Source organism: Podarcis gaigeae (genome assembly GCF_964106915.1).
Source record: "Podarcis gaigeae genome assembly, chromosome: 3".
Lineage (NCBI taxonomy): Eukaryota > Metazoa > Chordata > Lepidosauria > Squamata > Lacertidae > Podarcis > Podarcis gaigeae.
Genome location: NC_139680.1, coordinates 71,687,292 through 71,711,136, shown reverse-complemented (window position 1 = coordinate 71,711,136; position 23,845 = coordinate 71,687,292). Strand labels below are relative to the sequence as shown.

Here is a 23,845-nt window from a genome sequence, read left to right as displayed (position 1 = left end):
GTGTTAAAAGCTAATCAAGTCAGGCTAGCCTCTTGGTGAGGTGTAAGGAAACCAAAGGAAGGGTCTCTCCGGGAAACGTCCCTCAACTCACAGATAGTGAGAAGGAATAAAGCCAGAGTTCAGAGTTTGGAGTTATGTGAGCTAGAAACAGAAGGTGAAAAGCTGCAGGCAAAGAGAGTCATGGCTGATTTCTGCTTGAATCTAAGGCTGTGGCTATGGGAGAAGCAAGACCCATTTAGGGTGTTGATGCTGTGAACCTCTCCATCGTAGGCTCAGGTTGTATAAACAAAACATATATCCTAAAGACACCACACCACTGTCTCCACTGTTCCTCCTTCCAAAAGGAAACATGGATCCTGAGTAAGTGCCTGGAATCTCGTACTGCTCAGAGATTTGAGTGGCGTGCAACAACATACAAAGGTAGAATAAGAATGAGTAGAGGAACCTCTGGTCAGACAGGTTTCCCTATGGATTCTAGCACAAGTCTAGCTGGCCATATATTAATCTTCCTTCCACCCACCTGCACTTGCTCTTCTTGTTCCTTCATAAAATTCAGCTGCTTGAACTACACATTGCTATTCAGTAAATGAAACAAAATTGTTCATTTTAAAGTTCTGTATCCCCGTCGCAGAAGCTCATCATTCTGTCAGTAGAACAGCTTTATTTCCCTCTAATACACAAGATTATTAAATCCCTGAAAGCCTGAATTAGAATTAAGTCACGATGATATTCCAAAAGCTCCTTTGATGCCGATTCTGCCTTCTGCTCAAATGCTTCTTTTGTGCTCTCATTGTCCAGGGAACAGCTCAAGGCGAAAAGGGGCTAAATTTACACATACAAGAACAAACTGTCACCAACAGATTGTCTTTGTCTGAAGTGTTGTGCCCAGTTACTCATATGTAAGTGTTATTGATTTAAAAAATGGACTTTCTTGTGGAAAACTTGTATGTTAGACTTTTATTGTGGAAAGTTGTTGACAGATACAAGGAGAGAGAGTATATTTACAGCGAAGCAGAGGAAGAGCCAATAAAGGCATCACTGCGCTCTTTCCCAGAGAGTTCTGAGCTTCGGCAAGAAGGATGTGCTCTTTTATCTTTCCTTCTCTATTCTCCCCACTTCTACTTGTCAAAGCTTAAATTGTAAACTTATCGGGGCAAGGATCCTTTTATTTTTGCTTGTGTTATTCGGCGAAGCACTGCGGCACTATATAACTGAACAATCCAGTCTACACATTCACATTAACAGCTCTGCAATAAAACATGCAGGGAAGCCTAATTTTTAAAGGAAGATTGGCAATAGTTTAAAATATACCCTAATGTCTGTCAAAATAGCAATCTCCACCCACCCACCCATAGCACAGCCATGAGATCATTCAGACATCCAGTAGCTTTACTTTGGGGCAAGAATCATTCTCTACCTGAGGTTCCTCTGACCACCGCAGCTGACATCAAAAGCAATCTACAAGAGCAAAACTGCAAAACAGTCAATGTGCAATCAACTGGCCCCAAAAATCTCTTGCATAGGGCTCCATATTACCAAAATGGAGGACACTGTACTCCTCTCCTTGCAGATAGGGGAGGATTTTATGCCTTTAAATGTATAGTAACTGTGGATCCTGAATCAAGGAAAGGCATAGGATCCACATTCAGGCCCCATCTGAACTACATGTTTAAATGCAGCTTGAAGAATCTGCACATGGACACAGGCTTCTTGTACTTGCATTATCTTTCTAGTTTGGGTCCTTGTAAAAAAAAAGGGTGGGGTGGGGGACTATCTAACATTTTGGGAATGCCAGGTGATTCCATTGCATCATCTGTATGATTGGTACTATCTTCTGTCCACCGGCATTGGTAATTCCATCTCCTTCCCTTCCAAATACCAGCTAATCATGACCAGCAGAGTCCTCTTCACCAGAGTGCAGAATGTAAGAGAAAATGGGAGGTTCTCTTTCAGGGAGAGGGGTGCTTTAGAGGTCAATTGAAAATCATCTGATAGAATCTGGCTGGGTAATGAATGGCAAAAAAATAACTGAAGGGTGATCAGATGGGAAGACTAACTGGTTGGCTTTCTGTAAAATGAGTGTTGTGATGCAATTGTGGGATCAAAGTAGTACTTTAAGTTTCAGAATCAGTGCCTTATATGCTGCTTGTGGCTTGTCCTTCATCTCCAGCACTCTCTTTGCTACAATGGTCATCTATATTGCCTCTTGAGATGCTTACGTGAACATCACAAATGCAACAGTGTTCATTGTTGTTTGCTATCTCTCTCAGAGAAGAGTGTATAAGCCATGCCTGTGTCAATGAGATGCATAGGATAACATGAAACTGCCAAATACCAAGTCAGACCACTGGTGTATCTATCTCAGTCTTGGCAACATAGCAGCCCTCCAGACATCTTCCCCAGCCCCACCTGAATAGGCTGCAGACTGAACCTGGAACTATTTACATGAGCTGTTCTTCTTCTTTGGCAATCACTCGTAGCTGAGTAGGATTGTCTTCCATAAACTTGGTTTTAACAATGAGTCCATAAGTGACTGTGGAGGCCAATTCTGGATCCACATGTCCTTCCACAGCGGGGACATTGGTTTCTGGCCAGGAGTTGATCACAGTGTAGATTTGCCAAGCGTGCCTTCCTCCTAGCACTTTTCTCCCTTTCATTCTGAGCTCGAGTGTCTTCAAAGCCCATGACACCTTTGCTAAAGGCTGTTCTCCAACTGGAGCGCTCGCAGGCCAGTTTCCCAGTTGTCAGTGTTTATACTACATTTTTTTTAGATTTGCCTTGAGACAGTCTTTAAACCTCTTTTGTTGACCTTCCCCACTGAGCTATGACTTGTTCACAGACCTCCTCCACGTCTTTGTACTTATAGGTCAGGGGTCGGCAAGGTTTACCTTGCCTGGCCCAGTTCACTCCAGCGGAGATCCTTCCATGGGCCAGTTCGCGTGCGTGTGTGAGTGGGCAGAGCCGCGATTTTCGACGTCTGAGCAGATGCGATTTTCGACGTCTGAACATGCACAGACGTGATTTCTGGCACTGCGGAAGATAGTTCCCATGCTGCGCTGTGCCGGTTTAGCGCAGCATGCAGGGACTCCTCGAGTGGGCAGCTCGGTTCAGGGCCGGTTAAATGACCTCCACGGGCTGCTTGTAGCCCATGGGCCTTAGGTTTCCTACCCCTGTTATAGGTAATGCTCCCCATCTTTATGGGTAATGTTATTTAGACATTCCTTGACACACTTCATTCTGTGATCATTAAATATATAGCTTGGTTTCCTTCTTTGATGTCTGTTCTACATGTAGTTTATTTTCTCCATTCTTCTTGTGGCACAGTGGTAATTTGAATTCTTAGGTTCATCTGTAGTGGCCTGATTTCATGAGCGGCTAGTATTGCTTGGGGAACAGGGGGCTTGTGAGCCCCTGCAATTGCTGAATGTGCTACCAGGCTCTGGCTGGCCTCGGTTCTTAATCTGCCAGGCTCTGCTGGTGGGGGCGGCTTAGAGGAATAGGTGGATTTCTAGCAGTGGGTGTGTCTATCAGTACATGGCTTCCTTTGAGAAGTGCAATGATTTTTGTGAGGCTTCAAAGCTGCTACTGAGGATGACAAACTCCTGGAAGTTGATTATCTTGTCAGTAATTCCCATGATAACTTAATCCCTTCATTGTGTTGTTTCATGCTTAAACTTCAGTTGAAGTTGAAAATGAGAGTTAAAATGTCTGTTCCAAAGGAACATGTAGCCCTTTTCGTTCTTTTTTTGCTTGAAGGAAAAAATATTTAAAGCATTTCACTCAAGGAACACAGGGAAACACATTATTCTAGTTTGTACCTTTCTGATGCTTCTGAGATAAACATTTCTTATTGCTGTTTTTGGCTAGGAAAATAAAATTAAAGTTCTAAAATTTTTTTATTAGGGAATAAACCCCAAGGACATGATCTACACAGAGCTGGCTTCAGGTACCAGGCCCATTGTCAGACAAACTCTACATAACAAAGATGTCTGCAATTGTGACATGAAGGCTAGCCATGTTAACTTCACTGTGTGGGAATCCCTTGCAGACAGCTGGAGTTCCTGGAGAAAGACAGTTAGATTGTGTATCCAGAGCAGTGACCAGAGGAGGAATATCCTCTGGGAGAAGCATAGAAATGCCGGGGGCCACTAGGGGGTGCATTGGAAGATGGCCGACAATACCATCTCTCCGACCCACACGGGGTAATTAAGAGGCTGTTATGGGAGTAGGGGGGACGCAGGTGGCGCTGTGGGTTAAAGCCTCAGCGCCTAGGACTTGCCGATCGAAAGGTCGGTGGTTCAAATCCCTGCTGCGGGGTGCGCTCCCGCTGCTCGGTCCCAGCGCCTGCCAACCTAGCAGTTCGAAAGCACCCCCGGGTGCAAGTAGATAAATAGGGACCGCTTACCAGCGGGAAGGTAAACGGCGTTTCCGTGTGCGGCTCTGGCTCGCCAGAGCAGCGATGTCACGCTGGCCACGTGACCCGGAAGTGTCTTCGGACAGCGCTGGCCCCTGGCCTCTTGAGTGAGATGGGCGCACAACCCCAGAGTCTGTCAAGACTGGCCCGTACGGGCAGGGGTACCTTTACCTTTACCTTTATGGGAGTAGGCAGCCTCCCTTTTTGCCCCAAGGAAATGGGGAACACTGCCCTTGCCTGCTGTGCCCTTAAATCACCCCCTAATTCAAAAGAAGGGGGTGAGGGCCCTAGGCAGAATGCCCCCGTGTGGACCTCGGCTCTCCTGGACGCTGTCTCTGATCGCGCACTAGCTGCAGCAATTTGGAATAATTAATTACAAAAGAAGCAAATGCACATATTTCAAGTGAAGAAGGGGAGTGAAGTCTGCTAATTTAAGTGACCTCTGCGAAAGAAGACGACGGGTTGGAGAAACAGGAATATTTTACGATGAAGATACATGAAAGGCGGGGTATGTTGACAATGGGACTGAATGGGGGGGGAACCTTTTTTACTTTCCTTCTATGTGATTTACAAGAACACCTCCTCATTAGAATCGTTGGTTGAACTGACCCAAGCAGGATGATTAAGGTCTGTGTGGAGATAAACTTTAACCAAAAGTATGCTTTATGGAGACCGAGAAGCAATAAGAGCTTTTGGGAATGGCGCAGCAATTAATTCGGAGTCGCCATCTTGCCAAAGGATTTATAGCCGGGAGGAAGAACGGACTTGTTTTTAAACTGCATTCCTAGTGAATCTCTTCAGAGGTTTTGAGAAAGGAGGCAGATTGGTGAAGATTAATGACGCTAAGACTGTTTTGATGTATGGAAGTGATGTTATATGGAAAACGTCTGGATATGGCTACTGGATTAAAAAAATAATATCCACGCAGGATTACAAACTGTTCTAACCAGCTTGCGGAGACTATCAGAGGTCACAAAGAGAAAGGAAAAATATATGAAAATAACAACAAGAGACGTGGAAAAACAATAAGAAAGGACTGGATAGTACTGTGAACATCATAAGGTTAGATTTGTGGACATTAAAACAGCAGCAAGAAGCAAGAAGTTGATTGGATCCCTTCGGAACTTGAAATATGGGTACCCCCAACAAAAATTTAAAATTCGGCTGTGTAATTTGGAATTTATGTAATTTGGTTTGATTTGATGTGATTGGTCAGTTAATAAAAAATTATTCTTTAAAAGAAAAAAGAAATGCCATAGTACACCTGCATCAGCACAAGTGGATGCCTTCATTTGCCCCAGCTGCAACAAAACATGTCTCTCCTGTATTGCTTTCTACAGCCACAGCTGGCTGACGCTGTAACTCTCCAACAGTTTGACTTCAGCCCTGGAGTTGCACATGGATGGATGCCAACCGCAAACCCCATTGAGCACATTGGTATTTACTAATGAGTAAACGTGCATAGGCTTCTGCATAAGAGATACATAATTTTAGGGGAAAGGTTAAGATTATCGTATATGACCTTACACACAAAAAATAGATGGCTAAAATGGGCTTACAGTGGTACCTCGTGTTATGTACCTTCCTCCTTATGAACGCTCCGGGTTATGCGCTCTGCTAACTTGGAAGTAGATGCCCCTTGTGAACTTTGCCCCGTGATGCGATCAGAAGTTGCGCTCCGGCGGCATGGCAGCAGCGGGAGGTGCCATTAGTGAAAGCATGCCTCATGTTATGAGCGGTTTCTGGTTATGAATGGACCTCCGGAATGAATTAATTTCATAACCAGAGGTACCATTGTAGTAAGAATTTTTGTAGTACAGTGGTACCTTGGTTTACGAACTTAATCCGTTCCGAAAGTCCGTTCTTAAACCAATGCATTCTTAAACATAAGGTGTGCTTTCCCATAGCAGCGGGGGACTCAATTTACAACAGGAAGTGGAACATGTTCTGCTTCCAAGGCAAAGTTCACAAAACAAAACACCTACTTCTGGGTTTGTAGCATTGTTAATCCAAGTTGTTCCATAAAAGAAGCTGTTTTAAACTAAGGTACCACTGTATATGGCTGTGTAGATGGTAGCCATTGTGTATTGGTTTATGAATCCATCAGAGATCAGTTGACAGAACAGAAATATAGCACAGAAATATATAGAGAAATCCCATTATGGGCCTTTTATTGTCAGAGATGGAACTTTGGGAACTACATGCAGAGGTAGTTAAGTGTTAAAAATGTCCTTGTGTGTTTGGAATAATAGAAAGTTGACTCTCATCTGAAATCTATTCAGTATTACTGTGATAATAGACTCTTCTGAAAGGAACTCTATATAATATTGTACATCAAATAATCAAATAATGCATACAAGCATGCATATATTAGGAGAAAGTGTGTCCAAACATGTACATTCATGGAAATAACATGCCAAAATGCATCACATTGGGGAATATTGCTTGCCCCCAAAGTGTATATTCATAATAGTTAAATACATTAAAAAACTACTTCTCAAATATTATAATACAGCGTTTATATATAACATTTTAAAAGCTTTTAAAATTTATGTAATAAAAAGACTTCAAAAATGTGTGTATTAGGCAGAACTGTGAACAGAAATTAGGAGAAAAGCATGAAAGTGCATGCAATTCTTTGTGCAGACTTAAAAAAAAAAAATTCGCAAACCAGTGTGGAATTCGGTGAACTGAATTGAAGATTGGGAAAATGCAAAACTACGAGAAACTGAAATGAACTGATTTGTCCATCACAACCTCAAAGGGACTCTTGTACTTCAAAGATGCCTGTGTCCAAGAATTCCAAAATGGAACAGAATGTTGTACAGAGGATGTGTTGGGTCCAGCAATAGTAGGGGGAAATGTGCATAACAGATGTGAAACACTGAATAGGCATGAAGGGGTTTTTGGAGTTGTTTAAACAAGGGACCAAAACAAGTGTGCTGTAGCCCAAAAGTGCAATCCTGGCTTTACCACATTTAACCACATACTCCCCCTCCGCAACCTCCCTTTACTGTCACTCCCTGTCTTTTTTGGCTGTTTCTGTTGTTAATGGGACATTGACTTATGGGAGGGGAGGGGAAGAGAATATTTGGGAGGAAGAGGATAGACCTGATCTCTGTGCTTCAGATATGTAATGGCTGGTTTCATTGTATTGCTATATTGGGAATTAATAACATTTGCAAATAGAAAACAAAAGCATTCCAAGGGTAGCTGGAAGAAGAAGCATGAGGCACTTCCAGCATACCACCCCACTTTTTCTGTCAAAACATTTTTTTTTTACCCTCCAGGAATGTTTGCAGCAGTAAAGGGGGGGGGGGGAGAGCTTCCCAACAAGACGGAACTTGAAGGATAAGTCAGAATGGATGAGTCAGCTGGATGACAATCTAGATTCAGTCAGCAATTGACTTGGCAGCTATCTTGAGAGTTAGAAATTCTCAGCAACTCCTTGTTTGATGCTTGTACTTCCAGACATTTTTCCAATCCATATTTGGGTATATTTTGGTTCATTCATACAAAGTTAAGATTTCCAGTTATCCTCTGGGTAAGACCTGTGAACAAACGAACTTTAACATTTTTGATTCAGATGGCTTCCTTTTTCCTTTTAAAAATGAGAGCTTAACATCTTGGAGTTGAAAATATATTTTCCTAGGGCATTTCCAGGCTGTCACTATTTGGGGGGGGGGGGGATTCAGTCACATACCAACAAATTTGGGTCACATGGTTATAGTTGATTGGGAGCTCTTGTGCAACAAACCCACTTTCCCCAAAGACAGGACTTTAAAAAAAGGAAGTGGTGGGAAATTGCACTGGAAATTGTGGGATAACACTTGCCTTGACAGAATGCCATCTCATCTCCCTGAAAACAAATGGGAATGAATGCTCACTAAATAATCAGCATCATCAAACCTCCCAGCAAACAAACCAGTATGAATGCTCAATAAACAGATTGTCTAGAAGCACATTTAGAGAGAGTGAAATTCTCACAAAAACTCTTTGGCCAAAATAATATTTACCAGCTGTTTTTATAGCACCAGTCACTCTACTGTGGATTTAGCCTTAGATATAAATTAATAGAGTGATTTAATATTTAATATTCTGCCTATAATTTTGTGATCTATATTTGGTGACTGGGGGGGCGGCGGGTTTGGATACTTTCTTCAATAGCAATACATTTCTGATATCTTGGGGAAAGCATACGAAATACGTTCAAGAAAAAACAGACAAAGACTGTCAATATTTTATGGTGTGGATTCAAACTCATGCCAGAACCTTGGACTCACATCCACACTACATATTTAAAGCAGTTTTATACCGCTTAACACTCATGGCTTCCATAAAGGTAAAGGTAAAGGTACCCCTGCCCGTACGGGCCAGTCTTGACAGACTCTGGGGTTGTGCACCCATCTCACTTAAGAGGCCAGGGGCCAGCGCTGTCCGGAGACACTTCCGGGTCATGTGGCCAGCGTGACAAAGCTGCATCTGGCGAGCCAGAGCCGCACACGGAAACGCTGTTTACCTTCCCGCTGGTAAGCGGTCCCTATTTATCTACTTGCACCCGGAGGTGCTTTCGAACTGCTAGGTTGGCAGGCGCTGGGACCGAGCAGCGGGAGCGCACCCCGCCGCAGGGATTCGAACCGCCGACCTTTCGATCGGCAAGTCCTAGGAGCTGAGGCTTTAACCCACAGCGCCACCTGCGTCCCCTGCCAGCACCCATACCAAACTACAATTCCTGAGATTCTTTGGGGGAAGCCTTGTGTTTTGAAAGTAGAAGTGTGAACCTTCAGCCCCAGGTCCAATCTTGGCTCACCAGGTCATTTTCCCCAAACCATCGCCACCTGCCCATCAGATGAAATCACTGGTGACAACAGCAAGTGGGTGGGAGAACAGGGTTCAATCCTGCCTTGCTGTGCCACCCTGTTCCCAGCATCATATAGAATCTGAAATTCCAAACAAGGCCTTGGCATAAATGTTTGGCAGTCCCTAATTTTAAAAGGTTTCATCAAGCCAATTGATTCAATGTTGTGAATGTAAATTTAGTAGCTGTAGCTTTATCTCATTTATGGTGCAGCAAGGTTCCCTTCACACACTCAAAACCACACGTGAAATGCTTCTTTGTGATTCCATCCACTTAGGCTGTGATGAATGTGTGTGTGTGGATACTTCAGTCTCCTAGATGGGCTAATCACATGGGCTTAATGGCTCTGTAAATCAGGTTCTGCTGGGTGAAATCCCTGATCTTGTCAAAATCATGCTTTCATGGAATCAGGGCAGAAAGATTGGCCAGGATGCTGCTGGAGGCAAGGAAGTAACAGGCAGACAGACTTTGGAAAACTGGGAGAGGAGCAAATGGAGGCCTGTAGAAAATCCGGGGCTCTTTGCTGTGTAAATAAGCTCAGCTGGGAGCATGGGATGTAGCATTAATTCAACATGAAACCATTTCCCCAGGTTAGTAGTTACTAAAGTTATTATAAATTTAATAAATAAAATATAAGTAAATAGCTCAAAATGATATGAGACATTCACACCATTACCTGACACTTAAACTAAATAGAATAAGATGTAAGATTATTTATTCTGCATTCCTTCCCCCCTTTTTTAAAAATAAATAAATTAAATTGTTGTTGCTTGTGGATTTTTAGCATGTCTGAAGTCCTTGTCTCTTTTAGAAATCAGGAAACTGATTATCATAGGCAGGTCCCCCACCACCATGTATGATGACTTCATTTCCTGGGTTATATAAGCTGCAAACCTCCAAACAAGTTGACTGCAGGAACTGTTTACTGCATTACTATAGAATAATTGTATTGATGGGGAAGACTTGACCTGGTTGGAAAAGTACTTACATTACAGTGAAGTAGTGACGTTAATTGGCAGAGCCTTTTAAAATATTATAGTAAGGTAGCTTAGACAACCTTCATCCTAATGTTCCTACCTAGAGCCTTACTTTATTGGGCAGGAACTGAAGTATCATAAAAAAACATGTTGTATTAAAGTTTCCAGTCTGATCAATTATTACTGAAGTGTTATTAATTTTCTTGAAGAAAAGGAGGCCACAGACAACTTTGATCCACCTTCACAACCCAGCAGCTATTTAGACGGTGTAAATGAGATGTTGTTTTTCTGTAATAGACCCCCATTGGCTGGCTGTAAAGGGCAGTAAAACAAGCAAAGAAGACCTGGGAGGCTATGGGGTTTAGAGAGAGCTTGCCATTGCCTGTTCCTCAGCATCTTCTTTTAGCAGCAGCAGCAGCTGCTGCTGCCACCACCACCAAACTTATTTGGAGGAGAGACAAGAGAGCCTGCTGTGAACCACATAGCCTGGTGATAAGACCTGACTCCCCAAATAATCTGAACTGTATTTAAGCCAGCTGCTTTGGTCTCTTGGATGCTAGAAAGACTACCGCTGGAGTGTGTGTGTAGTGTGTGTGTTATAGCCTGTTGCATAGGCCCCAGTTCCTAGTGTTTTGCTACACCCTCAGCTCCTAGTGGCATTGCATGTGTGACATCAGGATATTGTGTTGGGACCCTTCAATCCTCTTGAGAAGATGGTGCCTCTGGCCTGTTGGTTTTGATCTGGGCACACTCCACTGTGGAAAAATGGCATATTACAAAACCAAACCATAATGGAGCATATCTACCATGAAACTACTGGGTAAGATCATCTGCATGTTTGGAGCGCAGTGTTATCAACATTCTGGTGACACCTAGCTCTATTTCCATTCTGCTTGGATTCAGGAATAATGTTTCCCTCAATAGAACTTTGAAGGCCGTTATGGGCTAGATGGAGGCAAATAGTCTGAAGCTGAATCAAAATGCTGAAGATTGTGGTCAGTGTGATTCAGAAATGCTTGTGGCATACAGTGGTGGTGGTGGTGTCATGGCAAGACTTTGGGACAGGGTTCCAGGTGAGCCCCCAAATGTAGCAAGACTGGCCTACAACATTTTGAAGTAAGTGAAATAATACACATTGCCATCCAAAGAGGTGGGAAGACTGTTAAAACCAGTGACTAAAATTACCTAACTGCACCACTGAAGATATATTCTAGATGCAATTTCATCCTCTCCTTGTCAAAATAATAATAATCAGACTTTCAGTATAGAAGGTAATTTTGGATCTGGTTTTACACCTGGATGTGAAGGTTGTTCACATGGGGTTGTGTCAGCTACATCCCCTCTTGGAAGGTGAGGATTTCACTTACCATCAAAGATCCCCTGGTAAGTTTGGCAGGAGCAGGAGAGTGCCTCTGTAGGAAGCAATCAATTGTCCCACCTGGTTCCAGTTTAAATGAAGTAGCATGAAACTGGACCAGGCATCCCTCAAACTTGGCCCTCCAGATGTTTTGGGACTACAATTCCCATCATCCCTGACCACTGGTCCTGTTAGCTAGGGATGATGGGAGTTGTAGTCCCAAAAAGAGCTGGAGGACTGCGTTTGGGGATGCCTGAACTAGACAGCACAGAGGTGGCTTCCAGCCTTTAAAGCAATATTTTCACTGGCTGCATCCTAATTGGCTTACTATTCAAATTGTCAGTTTAGAAAGTGCTATGCAGCTTGAGGGTATTCTTAAATAAGGCGCACCTGCAATGCTTTATGCTAACATAAGGGGATTCCCCTCCAAAATGAACACTTTGCTCATGAGAACATTGCTGGCAACCCTCTGTCTTAAGAGACAATGTAAGAGTGCACCTTTTGGGGTAAAATCAAATTGTTGAAGAGATACAGCACCTGCTGTGGTTGTAGAGACCAATATGGGAGACAGGTGGGCAGATGAAGGTGTCCAGTTTTGGTGCACCATGGCAATTCTTCTGTCTGCATTCCTCCTGTAGTTCTAAAACAGAGTATGTAGTTTGGGACATGCACAATTTAAAATATGAATCTTAAACCAAGAGAGCCTGTAATGAATTGTACCCTTTAAATCTACAGTGGTACCTTGGGTTACATACGCTTCAGGTTACATACGCTTCAGGTTACAGACTCTGCTAACCCAGAAATATTACCTCGGGTTAAGAACTTTGCTTCAGGATGAGAACAGAAATCGTGCTCCAGCGGCGCAGCGGCAGCAGAGGCCCCATTAGCTAAAGTGGTGCTTCAGGTTAAGAACAATTTCAGGTTAAGAATGGACCTCCAGAACGAATTAAGTACTTAACCCGAGGTACCACTGTGCTTCATTTTCACAAGTACTAGTCTTGCACATTGTTTCAAACATGGGAAGAAATAATTGAGACAAAATTAAAATGATTATAGAGATGCCTTCAAAACTAGAATGTTTCACTGCACAGAAATAAGCTAGAAAGATGTTTCACTGTACAGAATTACACTACATTATGTGAGTTGAATAGCTGGTTAGTTGTACACAGGCAATAACTACCCCTCCCTGCATAACCATCTATTTTAGAGATAGTGTTTGAGCTGCTCATATATACGGATCAATGTACTGAGATTCTCCTGTGTGTGACTTTGCCGTAATTATCCATGATACTTTGTGGATGAGTTCATAAAAAAGGACTGCACTATTTTATGGCAATAACATTTATATTTAAACCTGCTAGGAAATGGGCATTAATTTTCAAATACAGGAACTGGGAAAGGACAGTTAATTCTCTTAACTACATTAAGTGGACACAAAGTATAGTACCTTGAGTAGACACCCACACACACATTTTAAGGCTTCCTTGTGCTGTGTAAACAGGCTTTCTCTGATGTTGTAAGTTCAGTTGTTGGAGAAGCTCCTTCACATATTTAAGGCTTCCTACGAGTTACAGTGGTACCTCAGGTTAAGTACTTAATTCGTGCCGGAGGTCCATTCTTAACCTGAAACTGTTCTTAACCTGAAGCACCACTTTAGCTAATGGGGCCTCCTGCTGCCGTCGCCCTGCCGGAGCACAATTCCTGTTCTCATCCTGAAGCAAAATTCTTAACCTGAAGCACTATTTCTGGGTTAGCAGAGTCTGGAACCTGAAGCGTATGTAACCTGAAGCGTATGTAAGCTGAGGTACCACTGTATTAAAGTCATTACTGCCTAGCATCAAAGCTCTCCCCGCCCCCAAATAACTCTGCTTCTTTCCCAGTCTTGTGAAGAGTTAGAGAGCTGTTTTGCCGAAGACAGCAAGCATGCTTTCGGGGTCTGTTCTGGCAAAAAAAGAGTTCTCTGTCATGCACTTGACATGAAAACAGTGTGAACAATGGGAACTAGCTGGAGCCAGCTTGACTCTGGCATGCGCTGCCCAGAACAAGTTTGGAGAGGGTGGGAGGGAAAGCTGTACGGAGTCAGAGGAGGATGTTCAGCAGACTATTTGCATCCGTGATGCAGGGCCAGCACAATAAAAGTGATAGCATAGACAGTGCCGTAGTCCAACAGTCTGTGATAAACTTACATTGCTGGAATAGGAAATAAATTTAGTTTCAACACTATCCAGGCAGTGAGGTCATAGATCCTTCCTCTCTTCCGGGTGTGCTGACATGCCAAGGGGTTATTCTCTGCTGTGTGACAGATACAGCATATACAGCTTCTGTGTGTGTGGATATGGGGCAAAGTATATCTTGGTGGCATACCTCTTTGCTTTTTATCCTCTGTTTATCTCCTTTGGCTGTACCTACTCTAGGTTCCTCTCCAATATGGTCCTCTACAGGAAGGAGAGGGGCATAGACCAGACCGCTATTGTTGAAATACCACTGTTTGTGCTCTGCTTCCTATTGCTGACGTGAAACATAATGCCTGTTAAAGTGGTGCACATTTGATACAATTGATGCAGACTAAATCTCACACAGGGACACGGGTGGTGCTGTAGGTTAAATCACAGAGCCTAGGACTTGCTGATCAGAAGATCGGCGGTTCGAATCCCCGCGACGGGGTGAGCTCCCGTTGCTCGGTCCCTGCTCCTGCCAACCTAGCAGTTCGAAAGCACATCAAAGTGCAAGTAGATAAATAGGTACCACTCTGGCACGAAGGTAAACAGTGTTTCCGTGTGCTGCTCTGGTTTGCCAGAAGCGGCTTAGTCATGCTGGCCACATGACCTGGAAGCTGTACACCGGCTCCCTTGGCCAGTAAAGTGAGATGAGCGCCCCAACCCCAGAGTCAGCCACGACTGGACCTAATGGTCAGGGGTCCCTTTACCTTTAACTTAAATCTCACATAATGCCTTCCCCGCTATTGTCCTTCCCTTCCAGAGACTAGAACCTTTGCCTTTCAACCCTGACTTTGCCTTTCAACTCTAACATTGCTTTACTTCTTCTATGTGTCTTAACGAACAAAATCTATGTAGCCAAAAGCTTGGCAGCCCTAATATATAGTTTTGGACTGTTTCCTTTATTTGTACAGTGGCTAAGAGAGCCATTTAAACCCTAGTACCACTCTACTCTGCCTTTGTCAGACCACACCTGGAGTACTGTGTCCATTTCTGGGTGCCACAATTTAAGAAGGATATGGACAAGCTGGAATGTGTGCAGAGGAGAGCAACCAAGATGATCAAGGGTCTGGAAACCAAGCCTTATGAGGAACAGTTAAAGGAATGGAGTATGTTTAGCCTGGAAAAGAAGAGACAGAGAGGAGATACGTTTGCCATTTTCAAATTTCTAAAGGGCTGTCCCATGGAAGATGGAGCAAGCTTGTTTTCTCCTGCTAGGATCCAAACCAATTGATTCAAGTCACAAGAAAGGAGATTCTGACTAAAAAGCAGGAAGGATTTTCTGGCAATAAGAGCTGTCCAGGCAGTGGAACAAACTCCCACGAGACTCTCCTTCCTTGGATGTGTTTTAAGCAGAGGTTGGATGGCCATCTGTCATGAATGCTTTAGTTAAGATTACTGTATTGCACATGGTTTGGACTAGATGACTCTCGGGGTCCCTTCCAACTCTGCAATTACATGATTCTATAAATCAAATACAAAACAGTATCCTTGCATACAGTGGTACCTCTACTTACGAGCGCGATCCGTTTTGGGGTAAACACTTCCGGGTTTGCCGCGTTCGTAACCTGGAAAGCTGCAATGTGAAGCAAACGTAACACGAGGTATGACTGTACTGTGATACAATAGAAATAATAACAAACATTTACACATCATCATCATAACACATGAACAGAAAAAAAAATCTCTTTAAGTACCCCAATGTAAAACAATGTTCCAAAAACCTGTTGAATAAATGTTGATGATGAAAGCTAAAGAAGAAACCTGATACGATTCCAGGGGTAGGGATCTGCACAAATGGGTGCCACAACAGAGAAGATCCTGAACTGAGTCACCACACAACAACCCATGTCTAGTGGCAAAACCACAAGAAAGACCTAGCCTGCAGATCTCAGAGACCAGGGCAGAAGGTAGAGGGTGAGGTGCTCCTTTAAATATTTGCACCCCAAGCCTTTTAGCGATTTATAAATTGTACTTATATGGACTATAGCGTGTCTAAGTGTTGTAATATCTTGTGAGATTTCCTGGAGCTAAGCAGAAACAGTGTCAGAACAGAACAATGATTTGAACAGTGAGCTGCCACAAGAAATGTTAAGATAGTTTGAGAGATGACTCCCTATATGATGTGCTTTATTGAGAAATCAGCTCCACCTCGTTGTGGGGACGTGTTTGGGGTGAGCCGCCAAGTTTCCCCCCTCAGCGTCAGGGGTGGGACTGTGTCCCACCTTACCCTGGGGAGGCCCGGCTGCACCAGTTAGCCAAGCAGCCAATTAGATGGTTGGGAGCGTAGCCAGGGCCAATTTAAACCATGCAACAACGCTGAATTGCCTCTTTTCAGCCTCGCACCGCGGATCTCCCGCCCTCCCACCCTTTGTTCAGCTTGCGTCATTGGCCTTGCTATGGACTTTGGTTGGTCACCGTTGAGGGCCTGGTAGGACTTTTTCCACTTGGCAAATTGGCACTGGCCACTTGGTTTTCGCCTACTTCGTAGCAACTGTCACAGGTTTGACAGGTTTGGCGGTTAGGCATTGGAATTGGAATGTGTGGGGAAGGGGAGGTGCGGCCATCATCTGCCCCTCCATGCTCAAGGGTATTCCATTAAAGGAATCCGGTGGTGTGGATCTCGTCTGAAGCCCGGGGAGGGGCTAGGGCCATGCCACGACCCCAGCGGGAACCCAGGGGATGCTCGAGTCAATCCACATCAGCGGGGCTCTCCCTACTGGTGGTTTACCCTTACCAGATTCCCTGCAAGGCGGGCAGGAGTCAGATACTGTATAGTCTGCTGATGCCATTGCCTAAGCCAATACCGCTCACATTCTGTAACCAACAAAGTTGTTGGCTAAATTTTGCCCATTAACATTAACCTAGAATTCTGTGTCCTTGTGTCTTTATTCTCATGGGGGTGGCTTGGGGCTTTGACACGCAGCTACAGCTATGAGTTCCTTAGCTCAAGTGTGAGCCATCTCAGCAAATGTGAGTAAATGAATTAGGCTCCTGCTCCCCAGAGAATACAGAAAACCCTGATACTAGATCCCAGGGGCAGGAAATAAATGGGTATTTTATGAGTAATTAATATACACCCATAGCATCCTGCTGTGTGAGAGTATAAATACAAGCTAAGCAGCCCAAAATGTAAGGAGATTAAGCAAGTGGACCTAAAGAAACTTAAGGACACAATTCAGTGCTCCAGTTTCTGAAAAGAGTTTTCCTGGGCCGGGGGGGGGGGGGAGGGAAAGTGGTCCATGTTGCGTATTTGTATGGGCTCAGAGAAATAAGGCTCTGCTGGCAACATGTTTCCTCTGAATAGCCAATATGAGAAGAATTATAACGTTTCTCAAAAGCTCAGACTGCATCAATATTCTTCCCTTGTACAAAGATATAGTTCTGAATAATTTAGCACTGAATACTGCAGGCAACAGGCAACAGTTTTATTTTGAATCCATTGTTTTTCAGAATTAAACTTTTTATGTTGCTCAGATTGGTGCTAAGAAGATTGGTGCTGGGTTTATTTTGAAGAGCAGCATTTGCTTTACATAAGTCTCTGTTTCTATGGCACTCATAAGCAAACAGTGAACTAATGTGGAGAAATGCGGGGCAATAGATTTTTTTATTTTATGTAACATCCTTTCTGATGCGCTGTGCTGCAGAATATTTCCATGTAAAAAGCAATATAAAAATATGGGAGTTGGGTCTGGTCCCTTGTTCATTAATAACAACAACAACGATGATGATGTTCTACTATACTACAGTAGAATTCTTTTGCTACACCTAAATGCATTGGGGAAGTGCACTCATTTCATGAATCCAATACGAGTGAATTACTAGATCAAATAATCATTTTTTAATTGTCTTCATAGGGTTGTCACACTCAGAATAACCTCATTAAAATTAATGGGCATGACTAACTTAGATTCCAATGCATCTACTTCGAATAAAACGTAGGCTGTGTATACATCATACCTTTGAGGCACATTCAAGCCACATTCTTTCCCTTCAATGAATTCTGGGCACTGTAGTTCATTAAGGGCTGCTGGGAATTGTAATTCTATGAGGGGTAAACTGCAGTTCCCAGAATTCTTTGTAGGAACTAATGTGTTTCAAATGTGCTTTAAAGGTATACTGTGTATGCAGCCTATGCTGAAGACAACCCTCATTGTCACATCTATTAACATAGATTTTAACTTCCCTGGGCAATGATCTCCCCTCCTTCCTGGATTTGTAACACACGGAAGAGAGCAGAATGTTGTTCTCAACGTTTTAAATTTCTGAGATCTGAGATTTTCCATTTGCTCACCTCCTCCCCACCATAAAAAATAAAGCAGGCTATTCTGCAGAATTTTCTCTGAATGTTCTTCTTCACCACCACCCTTTTCTCCCTATGGCCTGGAATGATGCTAGGGCGTTGCAGGGAATGCAAAACGGCTGTAAGGTTGCTAGCATCAGTGCTGCTGCTGCTACTACTTGCAGCCTAACAAAACAAAGCACCTTAAGCAAAATAAAAACAACTGTGCTATTGTCACTGTGAATGATGAGTAGCACACTTGAGAAACCACAGGAAATGCCCCCCTCCACATGGCCCAAAGCTCCGCTCACTGACAGGGTGGATTATTTTGAGAGGCCATTTGCACATAACACTAAACATATTTTCACACGGGTATCTTTGCTCTGGTTTTTTTTAGGTGTAACAACTTAACAAGTGTGTGGAAGGTTAGAAGCAAAGCATCCTGCTAGTTTGTTTTTCAGCAGGGATTTTATTAGTTTACCCACCACCAGGTGGAAAAGAAAACCCTCCTTGTCCTCCTGTCACATTTTAGATTTCCCCAAATTTGACAAATATTTCATTTGAAACTCTGCAGGAAGAAGCTTGAACTTTTGGGGAAAGACTGTTTGTGTCTCTCCTTATGTGACGTCTGAGTTGATTTATAGTATGCAGAAATTACGCAGCCTGTTGAACAAATTTTACTTCCACGTTAGTGATCCCAACCAGATGCACATCTCCAGTTCTGACACTGTGCAGATGTAAACATGAAAATACAAAGCTCAGCATTGCCAGAGACTTAATTTTTGGCTCCATTTGCAAATGAGTCATTTCCATCCACCACCCAAATTTGTTACTGTTTGTGTGACAAGTTATTGGGGATTACTTATGCTGGCTTGATGCTTTCTGTGACAAATTATTGGTAGTTACGTATAGCAAGCCAATTAATAACATGACTTTTAAAGAAATATATAAAAAGAGACATTCCACTTCCAGCCTCCCCTCTCCCTTCAAAGAGCTCAGGCTTCGTTTACACAGGCTAAACTGAGAGACAGTGATGGATAAAGGAAAAGTCGCACAATAGACTTTATGGCTGAGTGGGACTTGGATGAAGACTAAGACACAAATACAAGATACAAGTCCAAGTCCCAACACACTCTTCTGAGGGTGGGGAACATTAGGCCTGGGGTGGGGGTGAATATGGCCATCCAGGCCCTTTATTTGGTCCTCAGGGCTTATTCTAAGCCATGCCTCCTCCCTAGGCCACACCCCTGGCAGATTCTGCTCAGCAACCTCCTCAAATGCTAGAATGTGTCCTTGAACTGTGACAATACTTCTTGCATGCCTGAATGGAGAGGGACAAGTGTCTGAATGGAGAATGGTGTCTGACGTGAGTGAACTGTAGTCTGCTATACAAAGGTAGGTGTCCTATATTAAATATAATGGCTTAATTGGCACAGAAATGAAAAATGGCTGAAGGGTTGCTAACATGGGGATTTTCCATGGGACTATATTAAAACCAAGGAAAGGACTCTGAGCTCTTGCTGAGTTGATAATTAACTACGGTAACTAATTGTTGTTCTCTGGTAACTAACATGTGAGTGTTGTAACCTTAGATCATGTGATGAAGGTATTGGGTTGCAAATCTTCATTTTGACTTTGTGCCTTCATTTTGCCTTTGTGCCTTTTGTCTCAAGGCTCTGTGAAGTAAGGACATGTAAAAGACTCTCTGAATGAGAGAGAGAAAATGGTTTCAGGCTAAAAATGGATGCTGTGGGAAGAGACAGACCTCTGCTTCTAGATCTGTTGGAATTATTTCACAGTTAGTAAGATGCTGAGCACAAGACATTGTACGGATATTTTGGATGTATCATTTGATGTTTCTGTTTTATTTTGAAGAGTTCTGCTAGTAAAGTTTGAATAATATTTGTATGGGTCTGGATAATGCTTCATTTCCAAATGGAATCAGTTTTCATGCATCTAGGCATTTCAAACTGTGCAATATTAATATCTGCAACATCTCATCCATTTTCCCATTTAGATTTTGCCTCTGGTCCCACTCACTGGCCTGCAGCCTATGAGCTCCCTCAGACTGAAAAAAAAAAAACTTCCCATCTCTGTGCTATATTAACAAGTCTTAGGTTTAGATGCATTCAGCAGTGACTGGCATGGAGGTGTGGTGGGGTACACATGGCCTCCTGGCAACGTTGTCATTGTGGCTTACTAGGAGAGGAGAGCTGATGTGGTGAGAAGGGCAGTACTGTGTGGCTGCACTGGTGGAAGGATCAGGAGGCCAGGCATTCCCCAAATCCACTCTGAAGGGTTGGGAGAACCCCTAGAACAGCACGCAGGGGAAGGTAAGGGAACGGACCATTCTTTCTGACAAGCAGAAATGCTGGCACTGATGGAACCATCATAAGGGTGTGACATTGAATTACTCCAACTGGATCAATTCATGCAGCTGAATGAGTTGAGGTGGTAGAATGCTCTTGACTGTGCCTCTTCGGATTACAAGTGAGGAATGCCACACAAAACCAAGTGGAAATAGAAAACTAGCCCATGGGGGAGGGGGCTCCTAGTCTAGCACTTAGCCTGCTATGCTAGTTTTTCTGCTTTAATATTGGGAAGCATTAGAAATGTAGACCTTGCAGTCTGAAGTACAACAGCCCAGCCTACCACCTAAGAATTAATCTTTCAATAACAGTATCCTGTTTTAAAGCACAATATGTTTAGAGTTGAAGGGTGTCTCTTTATGTTTGGGCTGGTTATTTGGTTGCAGTGTATCCTACAGTGGTTTGGCAATGTTTTATTGCTGATAACAATGGCGAAGAGATGAAACTGTAAAAGAAAGTGTGAGTGCTGACAGCCCCACCGTCTGACCGAAAAGGCATTTCCTATTGAGAGTATGTTTATTTCTGCATCTGATAGCCTTCCACTTGAAAGAGCTGTGTTTGGTCTAGCTGGATGCTTTTCAGTGAGGGAAGAGTTAAGCCAAGTGACGCACAGTTCAGCTGCCTCGGGTTAAATCCCATGTGCTCGTTTGTTTAGTGAGGCTTGGCTAAATATCTTCTGATGTCTGCAAATGTTGGTTTATACTTGCAGCTTTCATATCTGGTTTATAGTAAGCTCAATAAATTAAACAAAGGGGGAATGTTTCGGATGAAATACAGGGGAAAACAAGTTATAAATGACTCTTGATATTATCCATATGCTTCAGTTAGCCTTGGATGCTTTCACCTTTTACAAGATTTCTGCCTACTCACCTTGGGTTAATACATGCTCAGAATTGTGGACTTTCAGACATTAGGAATGCTCTACCACATTCTAGCCACGTTTTCTCCTTGGTTCTTTTCATTTCCCAATTAAGCCCTGTAGCATCTGCTCTGCTCACACCACTGTGGTGTTGGCTCAGAATTCACTATCAGAGAGAGCTTTGTGATTCATTTTTGAAAGATCCTAGTTATAAAATATAGCTTCTTTTTTTGCTGTATGCAAATATATATTTAGGAGTTTGTTCTGATGTTGACAGATTTTTAAAAATCTTCTTCTCTGATTTTTATCATTATGATAAAGCTTTATGAAATTTCCATGGGAGTTTTTCTTGGCTCTCTAGTTGGGAAAGGGTGTGGAACACCATGCCTTTAATTCCCCCTCCCCGCATCATACAATGAACTTGAGAGTTCCCACAGTTGTTTCAGAAACAGCTTACGTAACTCCTGACATGCCAGCCATAGATGACACTATGAAATAGTTGAGCATTCCTTTCTTGCTGTTTTCTCTCCATGGGGATTGCATCATTGGAGCAGGTTTTACAAAACAAACTTCAGGGAAAATGATACATCAGCACTTTTTTGTTTGTTCATTTAGCTCTTCTGCCCTCATCTTCCCCTGCTCCACAACCCACTCCCGCTTTACCAATTGCCCACAATTTATCTAGTCTTCCAAAGACAATTATTGCTGCTCTTTTCCCTTCTACACCAAGTCCAACTGTTACCATAAACTATACAGCTGTGGTTACAGATAGGTAGCCGTGTTGGTCTGCCATAGTCAAAACAAAAAAAATTCCTTCCAGTAGCACCTTAAAGACCAACTAAGTTAGTTCTTGGTATGAGCACACGAAAGCTCATACCAAGAACTAACTTAGTTGGTCTTTAAGGTGCTACTGGAAGGTTTTTTTCTTATTTTATACAGCTGTGAACATGGTTGACCAACACAAGTGCACATGAAAATGCATAGTAAAAGTTTTGATGCAATCCTGTACTTAGCAATAAATTGAGGCTACAACTCATCACCCGGAGTTGAGTAATAGGTAGCAAAAATGCAAAAGTTTCATATTAATTGACCCCAGAATTATACTTTTGATGGGTGCTTACAGTTTGCTGTTGCTTTTGCCCTCTCCATATCTGACCTGGCACATAGCTTGTTATGCTAGGCTATGCATGAAAACCACAAAGGATCTATGCGGAAAATTTTGTGTGTGTGATAAAATTACATTTGTTATGGAAGGCATGCAATATTCCAGATCTGAACCAGTTTAGCTGATATTCCTTCTTCCTGTAAGTGCTCCTGAGAATTGTAGTTTAGTTTGGAAGTAGTCAGGGATTTTATATAGAATATTCTTATTATGGCGATATGCTACAGTTGCCAAGATTCTTTGGGGCAAGCCAAGACAGTTAAAGCAGTATAAAACCTATATAAGGTCATATCTAAACAGGTATGACTGATCCGGATATTTTCCCTCCAGGAATCCCTTTTGCTGCAAGGCAATCTCATGTTCCTGGTACTCAAAATGGCATATTTTATTGCTTGGAAGACACTGTTGCCTTGCATGCTTTTTCACCAGCCCTACTAAAGTCACTGAAGATGAGTAACAAAAATCCCTCACTGTTCTGCTTGTGTCAGTAGCCATTGGCAGCCTTAAGGCTATCAGCAGAGGATCTTTTGCACTGTGACCTGCTGTAACCTAAAAGACTGTTTGATACTAGAGTAGCCATTAGCGAAGATATTTTACCATGTGACAATCTGATGGTTCTAAATCTGGTAGTAATTTTGAAGTTGCTGAAGGACTTGTGCACTAAAATGGCATCTGTCTACCTACCTATTTATTGAATATTTTTGTAAGCACATCATCCGAATATATTCAAAAAACCAACAGTTCCTTTTGTAGAGGGAAGGGCGAGCATTTAAATGACATGTCACTCCTCCATAAACAGTGAAACGTTCAAAAATGCAGTTGGTACGTTTTAAACTATATCACGAATCGCAATGCTTCAGCTCCAGAAGAGTACAATTAATTAGTATATCAATCTTCCAGTCCAATCCACAGAGACGTGCATATATAGATGCTCAAGTTATTTTCTGAGTTTCCGTTCAGCCGCTCCCCCAACCATGCCTCTAAACTGCATTTTCAACTCCCTTGTGGGTGGTGCTTAGGACTAGAGCTGCTTGCTGAAAGTACACCATGAGTTCACCGAGAAAGTTTCTTTAACAGTTGTTCATGTCTGCAACTCCTTAACTCGTTTTTAGCTTTGGAAACAGAGTGCTGCTAAATTCAGAATGCACAAAATAAATTAAGTTCTTGCATCTATGAATTTATGCCTACAAGTCCTACAAGTCAGTAAATTGTGCCTCACAATAAGCAAAAATAATACAAATTGCACCAGTATAGGATTGCCAGCTTACCTGGGATTGATCATGTTGTGTCCAGTGCTTCCCCCCCCCCTAAAATAAAATGTTTAGGGGTACTCTCATTTTCCTACTCATAT

At 42.8% G+C, this 23,845-nt stretch overlaps 1 protein-coding gene and 1 long non-coding RNA gene across 11 annotated transcripts in view; both read left to right on the top strand.

Annotated features, from left to right (window-relative positions):
- The window catches only part of PDE10A (phosphodiesterase 10A), a 188,043-nt gene that overhangs the window by 66,161 nt on the left and 98,037 nt on the right, over positions 1-23,845 (top strand). The window contains exon 3 of one of the 10 annotated variants that reach the window (XM_083732281.1): positions 19,343-19,499. The exons of the other annotated variants lie outside the window; for them this stretch is intronic. The gene's annotated coding sequence lies outside the window, so the exon portion shown is untranslated. The remainder of the gene's footprint in view (positions 1-19,342; positions 19,500-23,845) is intronic. 10 annotated transcript variants of the gene reach the window in all.
- On the top strand, positions 19,221-23,799 carry LOC310841649. Its single transcript, XR_014562653.1, has 2 exons — positions 19,221-22,090; positions 22,272-23,799. It is a non-coding gene; the product is annotated as an uncharacterized lncRNA (long non-coding RNA).